General features: G+C 43.6%; 2 long non-coding RNA genes across 10 annotated transcripts; one reads left to right on the top strand and one right to left on the bottom strand.

Annotated features, from left to right (window-relative positions):
• The first annotated feature begins 3,730 nt into the window (after positions 1–3,730).
• Positions 3,731–10,509, top strand: LOC123156695 (uncharacterized). 9 transcript variants are annotated; one of them, XR_006478322.1, is made up of 7 exons: positions 3,731–3,958; positions 4,054–4,211; positions 4,302–4,545; positions 5,638–5,681; positions 5,809–5,947; positions 7,628–7,714; positions 7,808–10,509. It is a non-coding gene; the product is annotated as an uncharacterized lncRNA (long non-coding RNA). The 9 variants fall into 9 exon arrangements; XR_006478328.1 differs by adding an exon at positions 7,378–7,478 and having other exon boundaries at positions 7,628–10,509; XR_006478327.1 differs by having other exon boundaries at positions 5,809–7,478.
• On the bottom strand, positions 9,900–10,941 carry LOC123156696 (uncharacterized). Its single transcript, XR_006478329.1, has 3 exons — positions 10,818–10,941; positions 10,433–10,544; positions 9,900–10,032 (listed from the first exon to the last, which is right to left on the bottom strand). It is a non-coding gene; the product is annotated as an uncharacterized lncRNA (long non-coding RNA).
• Positions 10,942–13,746: the final 2,805 nt, after the last annotated feature.

The raw sequence follows: 13,746 nt of genomic DNA, 5'->3' as shown, positions 1-13,746 counted from the left end.
GGATGTGACACGGCATATCCATCACGTCATTTCCTTCTTTATCTTTCACCTTCTTGGGGTTCCAGGAACCTTTGGGTTTTCCCTTGAACTTGCCCTAAGTCACGGCCAGAGCCTCCCCAGGAGCCGCTGGCTCGGCCTTCCGCTTCTGCTTCCGACTGGAGTTTCCTTTCTCCGACTGACTCGGCTTGTACTTGCCGCTTCGGAGTCGGTCCTCCTCTTCACCATTGGCGTACTTGGTGGCAATTTCCATCATTCGACTCAGGGTCATATCTCCGGTCCGCCCAAACTTCAAACTTAACTCTCTGTTCTTAACACCATCCTTGAAAGCACAGACTGCCTGATGATCAGACACGTTCTCCACGGTATGATGCAAAGTAATCCACCTCTGAATGTACTCTGTTAAGGTTTCATTCGACTTCTGCACGCAGACTTGCAGCTCTGTCAACCCAGCTGGTCGCTTGCAGGTTCCCTCAAATGTCCTGACGAACACTCGGGAAAGATCTTCCCAAGTGTAAATGCTGCTTGGAGTTAACTGATTCAACCACGCCCTGGCCGAACCTTCCGACATGAGTGGTAAATGCTTCATAGCCACCTCGTCATTTCCGCCGCCGATCTGTACCGCCACTCGGTAGTCCTCAAGCCAGGTTTCAGGCTTAGACTCACCAGTGAACTTGCTTACTCCAGTCGCCAACCTGAAGTTGGGGGGGAATCACCGCGGCTCTGATAGCCCTGCTGAAACATTCCGGACCTGAAACATGCACTCGGCTGCTAGTGGGCGCATCTCTGTCGTGGCCACCTCGATGAGCCCTGTTCCGATCGACCAAGCCTTGCACGATGATGGATCGCGCGTCAAAGCCTGGTTCCCTGGGGTCGACCGGAGCTCTTCGCCCCACACTGAGTTGACGCCTGTCATCTTGCTGCCGATGAGCGTAAGACCCACCCCTCGGGGGAGGAGTGGGCACTCGACGCCTATCATCACGATCGTATCGGTCACCATATTGGTCTCGTTGATTCTCGCGTCCTTCATGCCGCAGAGGCTATCTAGGGCTGTGAGCCGACTGAACCGTATTCGCAGCGACGGATCGGCTGTGAATTCTGTTGCGTGACTGTGACACGGCTGAATTCTGATCTCCTGCTGCCCGGAGCAAATCCCTAATCTGCATCAAACCTCTGCCAGCCTCCGACTGAGAGGGCTAATTTGACTCTGCTATACGGGTTGCAGCTGCCAAATTCTGAATCAGGGTTCGATATACCTGAGTCGGCTGGAAGAGTTGACGTCGACTGGAGTCGGGTACTCGATGCCACGCGCGCTCGTTGAGTGCTCGCTGGAGGTTCTCCAGACGAGTGCATTCAGCCAAGTTGGCCAAATGTGCCTCCTCCAAGGTGCGAGCTTCGGGGGTTTCTCCTGTGATGGGAGTATGCAGGGCATCCATGTTCCTGCGGCGAAGTTCTTCCCTTTGCAGGGAATTAAGTGGCTCGGGTTGGTACTCCTCATGGACTTGAGCGGGGTCGCCTCCACCGTCCACCCCGTCGTCCCGGGGGAAGCCGGGAGGGCTACGAGGTCCGTTGACCATCAAGACCTCCATCGCTGGATCACTGCTATCGCACTCGGATGCAGTCTCTACGGAGCCAGTCGACAGATCAAACAGGCCATAGAGGGATTCGTCAGGCTCGATTGCCGCGACTTGGGTGGTGGCCGTCTGGCGAGCCACCGCGTGCCTCACCCACCGCTGAAGCCTCGACCGACCAGAGCACTTGCGCTGGCGGGAGACAGGAAGGGAGGACGACAGGGGAGTCGACCGATATGGAGTCGACGGTTGCCGCAGCAGAACGCCGCGGACACATGCGCGAAAATGCGTCGCACCGCGGACGGGGAGTGCGTCGATGTCGAGTGGAGCCTCCTGGAGCCAAGCGGAGTCGTCAGCGATGAAGGTGAGAGCGCCGAGACGGATCTCGCGGCCCTCGACCAAAACTCCACCAGAAACTATGATGAAAGTAATCGGAACAATTGCAACTTCTCCAAAAATCGCTAAGACACCGGCCCCACGGTGGGCGCCAACTGTCATGGTTCTAAGTCTGATAGTAGAATGGGGGGTAGGTATGGAGAGGCAAGATCCTAGCTATGGGGCAGTTGCGAAGACAAAGGATGTACGAGTTCAGGCCCTTCTCGGAGGAAGTAACAGCCCTACGTCTCGGAGCCCGGAGGCGGTCGACTGGATTATGTGTGTATGGATTACAGGGGTGCGAACCCTTTACACTGAGGAGGGGGGTGGCTTATATAGTGTCTTCCAGACCCCTCCGGCCCTCAGTTATGCAAGGTTTAAAGTACATTAAGGCTGGGCGTTACTGGTAACGTCTTACATAAAGTGTGTCATAAAGACTACTTAATTACAGACCGTTTGGATGCAGAGTGGCTCTTGATCTCCTGGTAGTCGAGTGAGTCTTCATGGTCTTGTCCTTCGAGTCCGTCGAGTGAAGTCTCTCTTGGTCGACTGGAAGGCAGTTTCTTCTGAGGATGTCCTTGAGAAGGGTACTTAAGACAGGTCTGTGACCCTACCCTAGGTACATGACTTCATCAAATAGCGCTACATGGACGATCATGAAACGATTCTATATGGTCAAACCTAAATTAGGGGGAGTGTTATGATTAGTTACAGGCATGTAGGGGAAAATCTCCTCTTTCTCAAACGGCGTCTGGTTAAACCCGCAACAGACGCCTCTCTATCGTCTCTCCGGAATCGACCCACCCTTTCTTAGCGTTGCGTCTCTCCGGACGATATATATTGTAACTAGCGGGTGTACCTGCGCATTTGCGCGGCTAGATTAATTTTTTTGTTTATTTAACACTTGTTTTTAATAATTTGTCATGTTTTTATTTATTAATATATGTTGTTTCCCCATTTTTATTTAGTTTATTTATAAATTATTTTACATAACAGGATAACATATGGCAGTCTTGTGATTTTTTTAAGAAACTATACCGTCTCGTGCATTTTAAATAAATTCTATCATCTCTGAAAAAGATATATTTATTATGACATCCATGTTGCTTCCCTGGGATACGACATGTACACTTAATCAGGGCGATTTGAGCTTTATCACGGAAAATAACTAATTTGTCCGATTCAGTTTTATTTAATTGGCATAAGGTCATATGTGATGAGAGTCCTGTAGTTATAAACACACATTATTTTAAGTTGATGATACACATGGTAACTATTAATAATTAGATTGATGAAGAAATAGAATATTGTGAATGGTGTTGGCAATGTAATGTAGATTTGATCCATTTTATATTTGTGATAAATGATCTGCATTTAGTTTTTGTCAAACATTTTAAAATTTTCTGGTGACATTCACGCAATGTTTAAATTATTTTTTACCTTCTCATGTTTTTTTTTTGCTTCATATATGTGTTTTTTAAAATTATGTATCTGTTAACTTATATGTTAATCTTTAGTGCATTTATTTTTTATTTCTTGTTGAACTATATGGTTATGATTGATTTATTGTTTATGAATTTATGAAGCAAATGGACCCAATTGTATAAAAAATGAAATATAAAGTTGCATGTTTTATTTTTTACCGGTCTCAATTTAGTCAAAACTATGTAAAACGTGTTTCATCATTTTAAAAGGAAATTGTGTAACGTGATTCCCATCCAACCATGTTTTTTTAGAAGAAATGTGCACGCATTTTTTTTCTTTTCTTTTGACTGGATGTACGCCGCTCCTTTTAGTTGTGCTAGCGTAAAAACACATTTCCTTTCTTCTTTGCCTTTGAAGGGTAGTTGAAAGTAACTGAAGCGGCCCGTCCATGGGTGATTTTGCCCAAAATCTCAGTGCCCTACGCGTCCATGGGGCGATGCCGTACCAAATCGCAAGGGGAAAAAGAAATAGATGTTGGTGCCCCAAATCCGAGTGCCCTGCCCGTCCATGGGGAGATGCTCTACCAAATCGTAAGTGTATTTGCTCTAGCAGATTGATTTGTTTGCCCATCCATGGCCAAATCTTTGAGGAGGTGATCTTTGTGGCCATTTTTTGCCGAGGCCAGGACATGCGCTCCGGATCAGGCGTGGTTCACCAGCGATGCGGCATCTCACTTTTGGCTATGCAGTCCATTGGCGCTGGGACATTTAGATGCGGCGTTGGGTTCAGGGGCCATCTTCTGTGTGTGGTTCCTATCGTCTTAGGCTGCGGATGTGCTCACAGGTATGAATCCCTTTGTGCTCTCCCATTCGCCTCTTGCTTTGAATAATGTTCATCATAATTTCATTAACCAATTTTTTTTCTGTATGGAAGTACGCCTCTCCTTCTTAGTTTTTAGTACAGGGGGAAAACACAGTTCCTTCTTTCCTTCGTCCTTAAGGGAAAAAAGAAATGGAGGCCGTTGGCCCAAATTTGAGTGTCTTGCCCGTCCATTGGGAGATGATGTACCCAATCTGTAGTGAATATGGCGTATCAGATTAATTCGCTTGCCCATCCATGGCCAAAGCTTGGAGGATATCATGCTGGTGGCCATTTTTTGCCGAGACCTGGACATGTGGTGCGTATCAGGTGTCGCCCTCCTGCTGTCCGTACTTCTACCAAATATAAGTTATATTGCAACCATATAAGTTTTTGTGAAGTTGAATGATGTAGAAAACAGATAAGATTTTATCTTTCCATTGCGAAACAACTTTTTGTGTGAAATCAGAAATCATACCATAACTTTCTGTGCGGAGAAGTGCAATTATACTTGTTCTCTGAATTCTGCAGTAGAGAACATAGTAAAGCAAACATATGGATCTGCTTGAATAGAGTCTAACTAAACTTGGCAAGAGACCCTTGCATCTATTTATTGTTTGACAGTAAAAAAAGGAGGTTTACATGCACTTTCACTGAGCTATGTAGCAAAACATGAGCTTAATGTCAGACATGTATTCGTGTAGCTGCAGGTTAAGTTTTCAAGTTCAGTGATTTACGTTGCGTCTTAATTACCACGTAGAGGCAGTGCTATATGCTGAACACACACAATGTTATATGGTGCACACACAAATGCAATCTAATAAAATCTAATAAAATCTTGTCGTCTAATGAGATTTCTGAGAATCATGTTTATCAGAGTGGTTATTATTCTTAATTTGTAATAAGATTTTAAAACTTTTGGCCATGTGGAAAGTAGGCTACATGTACACACTCTCTATGCATGAAATAAGTGTATGGCAATAGTACTATGCATTGTCATGTTCTTATTTGTTGCTTACGAAATAATAAGAAATCCAATCTATAACATATTTTTGTATACAGTGTTTCCGACCATATATCAAACATATGGATGTCACGCTTTTGAACCATACATTGTATTGTTTATAATCATTATTATTTGGCCCTCGTATGCATTTGTTTGAATAACAAAGAATTAGAAGATCTCTTTGTATACTATATTCTTTGCGCTATCTTCGCTTGGGCACTCATTGTCGTCGATCAGCACCTTTAATCCTTCTCTGTTTGTGACTCTTGATAATGCCACATATAGTTGTCCATGGCAGAAGACTTGCTTAGGCAAATATAGGCCCACCTTGTTTAGGGATTGACCTTGACTTTTATTTATCATCATTGCAAAACAAACTGATAGAGGATATTGCCTTCTTTTTAGCACGAAGGGCCACTTCGAGTCGCTTGATGACATAATGATTTTAGGTATGTATACCTTGTCACCAACGTGTGTTCCTGTGATTATTTGTGCTTCAATGTACCTGTTTCCCAGCTGTGTGATAGTCATTCTTGTGCCATTGCATAAACCTGCCGCTTGATTGATGTTTCGTAGGAGCATCACCGGCAAACCTACCTTCAGTTTAAGCTCGTGGTTTGGAATTCCTGGGAAGGTCATCTTGTTAAGGAATTGGACACATATTCTCCATTGTGTTGTACTTCATTGTTGCCTTGCATATAGTGTCCAAGCTTAGGTATGTCACTTCTTCACCTTGTATTTGGCTCATTATGTAGTCATTTATCTTCTCAACTGTTTCATTCCTTGGGCATAGTATTGCTCTTTCTTCGAGAAATTCACGGTCACGATAGTTTTGTTGCAAGTTTGGGTACGTGCTTTTGACTATCTCTTCTTTGGGGTCTTCTCCTTTATGTAGAATTATGTCTTTAGGTATTCTTACCCAATCATCTCCATCATCGTTTGTTTTTTTTTCATCGCCAATTTGTAATATCCATTCTGCAAATTCAGCCACATTTTGCCTTTGTATTGGATCTTCTGACAGGCACTTCAGCCGCATGTTTTCAGTTAGTCTAAATATTTCGAAGTGCTTCCATAGGTATGACCTTTTGATTGAGGCATTTACTATGTGCTCTCTCTTTCCCTTTGTTATCACTGGAATTATTTGTCTGAAGTCGCCTCCTAGCACAACTGTCATACCACCAAATGGTCTTTCGTCACTATTTTGGTTTGTGAACCTTAGAATATCCCTAAGGCTTTTCTCTAGTGCCTCAAAGCAGTGTTTGTTTGCCATAGGAGCCTCGTCCCACAGTATCAGTGAGGTCTTCTTTACCAGTTCAGCCAAATGTGAGCCTTGTTTTATTTCACATGTTGATTCTTCTGTGATATTTATTGGAATGTGGAATCTTGAGTGCGCTGTTCTTCCACCTTGGAGCAGCAAAGCTGCAATGCCAGATGATGCTACCGCAAAAACTATCTTTCCCTCTGATCGTAGCTTCGTTGTAATTGCTTTCCATAGATAGGTTTTCCCTGTGCCACCATAGCCTTCTACAAATATCTGTTTTCCAAGTCCTCTCTCAGCTGATTCCATTATTGCATCAAAAGCCATTTTCTGGTCGTGGTTAAGATTGTTTATTATTATTTGGTGCTCACTCTTTAGTGCCTCCATGTCATAGCTAAGTTCTTCGTTTATCATCCTGTTTCCAAGTTGTTCAAGTTCTGTAGCATTTGGTAGTTCTATGTCTGGATAGTCCTTTAGTGTCTTTCCTGCTTGCCTCATTAGTTTCTCTATCTCAATCAAAGCATATGCTTTTTTCTGTGAATCAGTAAGCTGCAGCATAGGAAAGTTTAGGATAATTCTTCTTTTGTACTGGATATCTTCAGACAGTGCCTCCCATGTTGAATCCCACAACATCTTTGGGCTGGTCACCTCACAATGTCATAAAATTGTGGTGAATAGTTGTCGTAACTGTGTCCCTGATCCCCAGCTTGATGCTTCATTGATGCATTCAATCCACTCACCATCGTCATCAAGAAATCCAAGCGCTTGGCATGCTGATTTGTATGTTGGGTGAACAACTCCATTAACTGTTCTAATATCCACAAATGATGTGCATCCTTTCTTGGTGTTTAGAAGCATTCTCATATAATACCGGTCGCCACTTGCAGGGTGTGCATAGTAGATTCTTCCAATCGCAAAGCCCCTTTTCCGCTCCTCCCAAGTTTTGCTTTCACTTTTCCATACAAATTTTGATGGGAATTCTGCATAGGTTAATTCTTTTCCCACCTCGTGTATTTTGTTTACCTCCATCCACTCAGTGAACTTTGTACTTGTGGATCCTGGTCTTCTTACTATCTTCTCGATGTCAGTCGAGTCCGGAAAAATGACTTGTTGCTCATTTTCAATGTGGAATGGCAGTCTCTCGACGGGTGGATCACGATGGTGAAGATCAAACTGGAATATCCGCCAGCATGCTTTGGTTGTTGATATGTATCTCATCTCTAGGTATTTCCTGATTTCATCATAATCGTTTGCCGCATCCCTTTCCTTTAGTAAGGCTGTTACTTGGTCGTCGTCTTTATGGATGTACTTAAATAGGTACTTGATGGACCTAGACCTGTTGCACCACTCGACATTTATGTGAGCTTGGAATTTGACCAAAAGGTTTCTGTTGTATGGCACGACAAATCTGTTGTCGAGCATTGCTCCTCCCTTTTTAATCTTCCTTCCATTGTCTCGCCTTCTATATACTGGAAAGCCATCCTCATCGATTGTGCTATCGACATTGTATCCTTTTGGGAAGTGTTTACTACATCTGTTCTCCATCATGCATGGCGATTTTGTATTTGCCTCTCCGCAAGGCCCGTGCATCATGAAATTCTCAACAGCTGCATATCCGTCCGGATCGACATCTTTGTCTGGGATCTCCGCACTGATTATTTGGTCAATTTCTGATGGTCCTTTGCACTTGTAATTCTCTTTGAGGAATACCAGTATGTGCGCATGCGGGAGTCCCCTCTTCTGGAACTCTATCGCGTAGATAACTGCATTGATTGAATACATAGTTTGGTTTTGTTACATTTCAGAAGCATTTTATTAAATAGACAAAGGCTATACTGTGCTAAAACTATTAAAAATTTAGATGCTATTAGTTGCGATGAGTAGTCGACTGATCTTACTTGCTATTGTTTCTCCAAAGTGTTTCTTCACAATGATGTCTCTCATCAACTCCTTCAGTTTTATCATGAATACTCGATCAACAATATCTGGCCGGTCAGCTGGATTTAGGCCTCCTCCTGCTTCATCTAGCATGTATTGGATCTCGGGCCACTTTGCATTGCATGTGAATGTTATAAACAGGTCTGGATATCCAGCCCAACGGCATATTGCAAAAGCGTCTTGCAAGTTCTGTGCCTTGTATCTTCTGCCTCCTGTAAAAGATGAAGGTACAATTATCCTCTTTCCAACCTGCTCTGTTCTGGTGTCCCCTCGCTCAATCGCGTCTTGCAGTCCACTATAAAGTTCAGTTCGTAACTTCCCTCGATTATTCCTGATCCAGTTTAGTCTGTTTTGCTCAATGCATGTGTAAACATCTACCCAAAATTGCAGCGATAGATGTCTAGACGTTAGCAGTGACATTCCTTGGTCAGGTCTTTGCTGTAGGTAGTATGCATAGTAGTCCAGCATAGTTACATATTTCCTGCTTTTGTCACCTTCTTTTCTTCGCTTGTAAGGTATTTCAAGCTTGAAGCCGTCTTCTCCGTATGGAAACAACATCGGGTATTGCATCGACATGAACTTTGGATGGATTTCTAATATTCTGTGAGGTTCCATATTTTTGTACTCGACAACAATGTCCCGTCCTTCACTTTCTCCAGTTGGATCTCTTACAACCAATGCTGCAACTTCCGATGCAGATGGAAGGTTGTGTGTTCCGTTCCTTTTCCCAAGTATCCGAAGTGTGTAATCGTGGTAGTCTTCTTCTTTGAATCTATCTCTTGCCATTCTGAAAGATTTCGCGAGGATGTTGTTCTCATCAAGCATATTTTGTAGTTTTTCGACAATGGCAGTGTTCACCGTTGATTTTTTATCATTGCATCTTGAAGCATCTATCCTGTTTTGAACCTCATTTTCTGTCTGATAGATGTATAGCTGGGCGAATCGAGGTTTGTTACCTTCTTCAGGTAGTAGACTTCCGATATGGTGGTAGTTCTGGCCATGCAGTCTAAAAACATATGGTCCTTTGCCTTTGTTTATTTCTTTGTCAACAGCTCCTCCCATTGATGTGAATGAGAACATTGAGTTGTATGACCTGATGTTTTCTTTGAAGTTTGTTGCATCACTTCCTTCACCTGTTAATAGTCCTGCGAGATAAGGTGGAGGATATGCTATCTTTGGTAGGTCAATCTTACCTTGTTTACAGCAAATTCCGAAAGAAGGTTTTTTGGTTCCTTTATGAGAATTTAATCTTTCCTCACACCATAGTATTGCATTGCAATGTTCGCATCTATATGTTGGCTTTCCAAAGTTCCATATCGTGCTATCATAACTTCTGGACGTAGTGCTGCTGCTTGTTTCTATGATGTTGCTTTGAAGGTCATTGTCCCTCCCATTTCTCCTTGAACGCTTGACATCTCTTATTTCATTGATTTGTTCCTTTCTCTTTCGTGAAGCATCTTCTTCTATTTTATTGGTTGTTTCCTGTGTATTCCTGCATCTCTTACTCCTTTTTTCTTGTAGTTGTTGTTTCCTCCTGATAATAGCTTCTTTAGCTTCTTTTGCAAGTGGGCCTGCTGATTTTGACGTATACTGTCCCTTCATTTCTGCATTTGATATTCTTTTAGCAATATAGTATCAAATATTTGAAAGGTACTTTATGCATAATGTCGTAAACAAAACAATGTATGCACTAAATAAGAGATGCTGGCTGCATGTAGAAACAACCTATAATTCTTATCAATCATGCTTTTCAGGATTGTTGTGTTGCATGGTTCGAGCTGCAGCGTATGGCATTATTGGTGTGACAGTGTGGTTGTTTCTCAGTGCACGACAATTGCTCCATGGGAATTACTACGGCGAAGTACTCTCAAAGTCATTTTTAGCACTACACGTAAAATTATTTGGTTTTGTAATATTTACAAAGGGCAATCTTTCAAATGTATATTTTAGAGAAGTACAAAAAATTAGTCATTACATGAAGATATAAAAAGGTGAATGATATACCTGATAGTGTCTTCTTGCCTTGGTTTTTAAAATTTGTAAAGCTTCACACGCTTCTGCTAATAAATTATTGTCACAATTGTATCTTTGCTGCAAAGCAAATCCTGTACTGATCCTGGAAAGTATTTCGTATGATGTACAAAATTATTAGAGCATATCTTTCTATTGCTGCCATGATTTTATCAGTCTGTATGTCACTTTTAGTTCATCACAGAAGCTGGTACTGTTTTCTAAAAGAAAATAGAGCTTATGTGAAGAGCCAAGGCATGACGTGTGAGAATAGCTTAGTTGAGTCAGTATTATATGCCTAAGTGTAAAACAATGTAATAATGAATAAAAAATTCATGAGGTTGCTTTGAATTGCTGATAGTAGTAGTTTTGCACGTACCGTCTGATCTGAAGTCTGGCAAGTCTGATTCGCGTGCAAGTTCTTCCAGCGATTCAATCTAGGTCGATTCTAAATAATCTTGTTTAGTTTTAGACGGATTGATGATCCAAAGGTCTAGATGATAGGATCCCTTGGTTAATCGAAGTGTATGTTCAGCTATATAAGGGTAGCACACCAACGTGTGCTCGGATCAGCCTATTCGATACGGAGTAGGAACCGAGTTCATAACGATTACGGTATACTATAGTTTTTTTTGGGAAAAGTATACTGTAGATAGATAAATTCCAAGCCCAACTTTACATGCCCCACGTATGAAGCCTATTCAGGCCCGGCAGTTTTGACAACACCACGTATAAACAACCCGTACAGGTTATCATCATCTACTTACAACTCCCCTCCTTTATATATACAAATAAAAAAACTCTCAACTCAATCGTTCCCCTCCAGCATCCTTATCCATCCGCACGCACCACTTCTTCCATTAGCCGGCTGATTAAGATCTCGCTGCTTGCCATTACCAAATTGATTCTCAAACCATCACGGCTGATTCATTCCTTCCCATTTCTCTTCGTGTAGGTACTGGCACAGTTTGCCGTTGAGCAGAGTGCGCGGACGCGTCCGTCGCATTCTCAAGGATGTGGATTCTCGACGACCTCGTGGAGTCCGGCGGAGCGTTCTCAAGGGTTTCGGCCAAGATGATGACCTCTTCTTGGCGTACGGCTAGAGGTCCATGGCAGAGGTGTTGTAGTTTGGCCCAGTGGAGGAGGCTGCGAGGGAAATCACCGAGTCATGTACTGAGTGAGTTATTAGATCTGACATCTAGAGAATACAAATAGCAGCCGACGACCATGAGATGTTGGCCTTCTCATTGTTCTTGCTGTCAGGCTACCACTAACTGTAAGTGCCAACCGAGGATTATTTCTTATACTTTATCCATAATAGTATTGTACTCCATAGTATTTTTAATTTGTTATTTGCAAGAAATGATGCCTTTTCCATTAAAAAGGGCCTTATGAAGAGAAAGTTTGTTCACCTTGGATATTAATTTTGTTATAGGTTTGTTGAGCAACTCACTTGTGCTAGCAAGACGCCATGGATTTGCTTATATCAAATCCTGCTATTAAGTTACAGATGAAGCAAGGTATGTTCCTCTCTGTTGTTCTGGCGAAGTATAGTTTCTTCAAATTGTGAAGTAAATCCTAATGTGTGAAACTCTAGTCTTGTAGTATGTTCTTGTCTATTATGCTGACCTCGTAAAGATTTGCCTAAAATAGCATGTGCATAAGGAAACTACATGAAGAAAGTTATCGATCTGTTATAGACTAAGAACATTGGTAACATTCACACCCTTAATCTAATAAGTATCCTTATCATAGTCGATGTCAATCAAATACTCTACTTATCTTGGTCGATACAAATAGACAGTCTCACTATTTATTTGATAAGCTACTGATCCACTAATTATCTTGATAACATCCTTTTTCTCCTGGTGTCGGTGTCAAAACCGGCGGATCTCGGGTAGGGGGTCCCGAACTGTGCGTCTAGGCGGATGGTAACATGAGACAAGGGACACGATGTTTTTACCCAGGTTCGGGCCCTCTCGATGGAGGTAAAACCCTACTCCTGCTTGATTGATATTGATGATATGGGTAGTACAAGAGTGGATCTACCACGAGATCAAGGAGGCTAAACCCTAGAAGCTAGCCTATGGTATGATTGTTGTAATGGTTGTTGTCCTACGGACTAAAACTCTCCGGTTTATATAGACACCGGGGAGGGCTAGGGTTACACAGAGTCGGTTACAATGGTAGGAGATCTACATATCCGTATCGCCAAGCTTGCCTTCCACGCCAAGGAAAGTCCCATCCGGACACGGGACGAAGTCTTCAATCTTGTATCTTCATAGTCTTGGAGTCCGGCCGATGATGATAGTCCGGCTATCCGGACACCCCCTAGTCCAGGACTCCCTCAGTAGCCCCCAAACCAGGCTTCAATGGCGATAAGTCCAGCGCGTATATAGTCTTCGGCGTTGCAAGGCGGGTTCTCCTTTAAGTTCCATGTACCTGCCGAACAGTGTCCGGCTTTCTTATCAATGTCGCGCTTCTTGGCTTCCATGCCCAATAATGGCCTTCTTCCACGCGTCGCACGAATGCGAAAAGCCAGGGTATCTTTTATGTTTTACCCCCTAGCTGCGCAAATAACCTGCCTATAAGAGAGGCAAGAATCCAGATCCAAATCACACCATCTTCCTTCTGCGAGTACTCATAGGAGCGCTTCTGACCAAAAATCCATTTCATCATGGACCGTCGACGCGGATCCTCTTCTCGCGCTCCCAGCCCTCTGCCAGGAGATTGGAGGAGATGTTCTGTCCCGCACAACAAGCTGGTGACGCTCCAAGCGGAGGGATATCTCCCTCCGGGCTTCATGGTTCCGGTTCGAGCCGGGCTGGCCACTTACAAAGGTGGGAAGCAAGCGGAGGCTACCCCAAGTCCCAACAAAGGGGAGCGGGTATGCTTCGTCCCCTATCTGATAAGGGGGCTCAGATTCCCTATACATCCGTTCCTCCGCGGGCTCCTAGAGTTCTACAGACTCCAGCTCCATCACCTCACACCCACCTCTATCCTGCATATCACGGGTTACGTAGCTCTTTGCGAGCTATTTCTGGGCGTCGAGCCCCATTTCGTGTTGTGGAAGAGGTTGTTCTTCCTTGTACCCCGCTCTCACGAGGGGTCCATATATCAAGTGGGCGGTACCAAAATATGGCGCATCGCCGGGACCGGATATCCATCCGGAACCCCTAAGAAGGCGTCCGAAGACTGGCCTTCAGAATGGTTTTAAGTAGAAGACGCTCCGCTGCCGGACCCTGTTCGGATCGGCCTCCCGGAGTTTAGTAATGCTCCTCTGAAGAAACGCCTTAGCTGGCGCCCAC

This window comes from Triticum aestivum, chromosome 7B (assembly GCF_018294505.1).
Source record: "Triticum aestivum cultivar Chinese Spring chromosome 7B, IWGSC CS RefSeq v2.1, whole genome shotgun sequence".
NCBI lineage: Eukaryota > Viridiplantae > Streptophyta > Magnoliopsida > Poales > Poaceae > Triticum > Triticum aestivum.
Note: the sequence above shows the minus strand (reverse complement) of the source record. Positions and strands in the feature narration are given on the sequence as shown.